Source organism: Mus caroli, unplaced genomic scaffold, assembly GCF_900094665.2.
Source record: "Mus caroli unplaced genomic scaffold, CAROLI_EIJ_v1.1 scaffold_19875_U1_1, whole genome shotgun sequence".
In the NCBI taxonomy this organism is placed as follows: Eukaryota; Metazoa; Chordata; class Mammalia; order Rodentia; family Muridae; genus Mus; species Mus caroli.
In genome coordinates this window covers 5332-9272 of record NW_018389050.1, presented here as the reverse complement: position 1 = coordinate 9272, position 3941 = coordinate 5332, and the positions used below count along the sequence as shown (strand labels likewise).

At 47.1% G+C, this 3941-nt stretch overlaps 1 pseudogene; it reads left to right on the top strand.

The window, feature by feature from the left end:
* Positions 1-272: 272 nt before the first annotated feature.
* LOC110287910 lies at positions 273-3184 on the top strand (annotated as a pseudogene).
* The last annotated feature ends 757 nt before the right edge of the window (positions 3185-3941 follow it).

Sequence of the window (3941 nt, the reverse complement as noted above, 5' to 3'; positions counted from 1 at the left end):
CCTACAAAATTCCTAATGTCCTCCTTTGTAATAGCTGAATAGTATTTCATTATGTGAATGAACCACATTTTCTGTATCCATTCTTTGGTTGAGGGACATCTAAGTTCTTTCATTCTTTTGGCTATCACGAATCAGGGTACTATGAACATAGTGGAGCATGTGTCCTTCAGTTTGGTGGAATATCTTTTGGGTATATGCCCAGAAGCTGTATAGCTGGTTCATCAGATAGAACTATTTCCAATTTTCTGAGGAGGTACCTGATTGATTTCCAGAGTGGTTTTACCAGTTTGCAGAATATATTTTGCACCCCATGGATCTTTGTATATTGGAAACGAATGCAAAAAGGAAGATGTTCAGCTGTACAGAAGCCTTCCTGGTTGATGCCAAGTGGAGCCTGCATAACTGCATTATTAATAATGGGGGAAACCACAAGTTGATGCAAATAGCAAAAGTTGTCATCAAAATTGAGAGCACCAGATAAATGAAATTGAAGTATGTCCAGAATGTTATCTTGAAGCTTGCCAAAAAATGAGACAACTGGTTCTGTGAGCCCTCTAGCAATCCACACCTTTTGGTCTTGGTGAAACTGAAAGTGTTTTCATTCTGGCCAGTGAAAGCTCTGAGAGACAAAGATGGGCAGGTTGATGCCCGTTTCTTTACACAACATGACAGAGCCTGGGTTCCAGTCAATAATTGCTACTCCATGTCTAAAGAAATCCCCTTTTCTGTGAAAAAGACTAAAAGTATCTTCAACAGTGCCCTTCAGAGATGGAATTTTACTTGGAGAACATACAGAGGAAGTTTGGGGTTTTTAATTACTCCCTGTTCAGGATGCCCTACAAGCCCAATAACCAGTACCAAACGCTGCTTGATCCCAACAACCCCAGTGTCAGAACTGTCAAGACAGAGAAGCAGGAGAAGGTAAAGCTCAATTTTGACATGACAGCATCCCCTAAGATCATTCTGAGCAGATCTCTTCTAAGCGTGGATGGGGTGGGGCATCGGTTTCAAGATCTCCCTGTCTGACATGCCTCACTCCCCAACCAGTATGAACTCTTCTGTGCACACGGGCTCCGATGTGGATCAGGATCCCAACATGAAGGTCCCATCCAGCCACTTCAGTGCAAGAGTCTATGGACTTCCTTGATAAGAGCACAACTTCTCCAGCCTCCACCAAGACTGAGCAAGCAGGGAAACCTTTCTTTCCATAAGCACCGAACCTGGATCAAAGCAAAGCTGAGATGGACCTGAAGGAGCTGAACAAGTCAGTCCTACAGCAGTCAGCCCCTGCCCCCCTCATCTCTCCCAAGCAGCAGGTTCAAACACAGTTCCAGCTCAGCCTGGACAATACCATAGAGTTTCAAAGCACAGCTACACATGAGATCTCAGAGGATGTTTACATAGCCATAGAGCACAGTGATTCCAAGGGTTTTGAAAACTCAGAGAGCAGTGACAGCGAGTACTCCAATGATGAGGAACTGAAGCCCAAGAATGAGCCGGAGAACTCTGAGGACAAAGAAGGGAGTTTGGTGGACAAAGAGGCCACTGCCATCAATGGGAGCCCAAGCTCACAAACCAAGTGGAGGTCAAAGAGGAAGTAGAGTAACTTCCCTGTCAGTGAGAATGAAGACCCCACACCTGCCAAGGAGAAGGCCAGTCCTGAGCCTGAGAAGGACTTTGGAGAGAAAGCAAAGCCATTACGTCATCCCACAAAGGACAAACTAACCAGAAAGGATGAAACAGTTTCTCCCACAGTGCACTTGGGCTTGGTTTCAGACACAGAGAAAATGAACTTGTCATAGACTTAGGTGAAGATCCTTCTGAGCAGGAGGATCAAAAAACAAAAACAAAACAAAACAAAAAGCCAAAACAAACAAACAAACAAACAAAAACCAAGAAAGACCCCAAGGTGCTGTCACCTAAGCAGCTGCTTCTTCACCTTAGTGATGAGAGGATCTCGCTCCTTTTCCAGGTTCTGCCACACCTCAGCAGTTGTAGGTAAACTGCCACCTTACACTTAAGCAGGCAAACAGCCTGCTCCAGAGACACCTGTACTGAAGCAGAGGCTGCTCTTACTGAAGGAGACTGTCCCAGCCATGCAGCTTGTGTAATGTACCAACAGTTCAGCAGAAGGAGGTCACTCAGAGCCCATCCACGTCTACCATCACGCTGGTGACCAGCACACAGCCATGGTCAGCAGTTTGGGCTTTGCAAATACCCTGGCATCTGGGATCAATGCGGACCTGTCCATTGCCACTGCCTCAGCAGATGTGGCTGCACATTGCCAAGTGCACTAGCAAAATGATGGACACCATAAAGGGGATGATGACAGAAATCTACAATGACCTCCCCAAAAACACCACTGGGAGCACAATAGCTGAGATTCCAAGGCTGAGGATTGAGATTGAGAAGCAGCAGGTGTGGCACCAGCAGGAGCTCCCCAAGATGAAGCACTGCTGAGGTGTGGCAGAGCCTGGAACAGGAGCAGGATCCTCTCAGCACTAAGGTGAAGAAGCAGCTGGAGCTGGAGAACCAAGAAACCATGGTTTCGCAACTGCAAGGAGTCTGTTTCCACCTGCTACTGCAGACTACCCCTATCAGCAGGCCCACTGGCCAGAGCACATGAAGTCCTGTACCCGGTCTGCTACGGTTAGTTATTGCCCTTCAGCAGGAAGCTGATACCAAGGCAAGCACAGAAACAGGAAATAAGTCATCGCAGGGCAGCTCCCCCAACACACAGTCACCACCTTCAGAACTAGCCAGCGCCCCCAAACAGAAATGAGTCAGCAGAGAAGTACAAGGACTGTAACTCCACGTTTCGACCTTTCTGGCTCCGGAGAGATGCTCTCCTCCATGCTCTTAGGCTCTAACCAAGTTTTTGTTAGCAAGAGGTGTGACAAACAGGCTGCCTAGACCCCAACCACTACAGACCACCAGCCTCACCCCAACTACCCAGACCACAANTCCCATTCCCCGGAGCAGCAAGGCAGGTTTGTGGAGCATCAGTGAGGAGGAGCGAGGGTCATCTCGCCCTGAACACAGTGCAGGGACCAGCAGGAAAAACATCATGCCCAAAGAGGCCCTGGAGTCTCTGCCACCTTTGAAATTCCCAACATTCAGACTCTGTCCGTGGGCTTGGCTGCAGGACAGCAACTTCACTCATCCCAGCTCCTGCCTTGGCTAGGACGGCTCTACCCTGTGAGCCAAATACTTTAGGTGTAAGTAGGTACACTTCGATGTCACTGACCTAGCATACTTTTCCTTTTCATATCTATATGGACCTTAACTTCTTAAAAAAACCAGAAAAGCAAATACACACACACACACACACACACACACACACACACACACACGGAATGTTTTGATAAACCAGGGGCTGGATAGTGAACCCACTGGCCTCACTGTGGTGGCAGGACTGGGCCCAGGGGTTGCTATTCTCACATAGGCCCTTGTCATCGGATACCCAGGGGAGGGAGCCACTGTTGCACACTATGATCGGGGCTGTCAGGCTGTGCTGTCCTGGACCGACCACACAAAGCCATCCATCCACCTTTCAGCTATCCACCCCTCACAGATCCTATGATACAATGTTCAAACACACAAGCTAGCTGAGCTTGAAAGACACAGACAGAAGTCTGTGTGTGTGTGTGTGTGTGTGTGTGTGTGTGTGTGTGTGTGTGTGTGGTTTGTTTCCAGCTATGGTTCCATTAATGCTATGACTGCTGTAGTTCCATTTTGTATGTTGTTTAAAATGAGCATCAATCGAGGCAAAAGGTGATGTGTATATATCAGAAAAAATATTAATTGTATATCATTCCAGTACATTCCATTATACATTTTAGTCTCCGTTTACTTTCTCTTCATTGTTTAAAAGAGAATGCAAGATGCACATTGGCAAGCTACTTTACCCCGACAAGAGAAGAAAGGAAGAAACAGAAGAA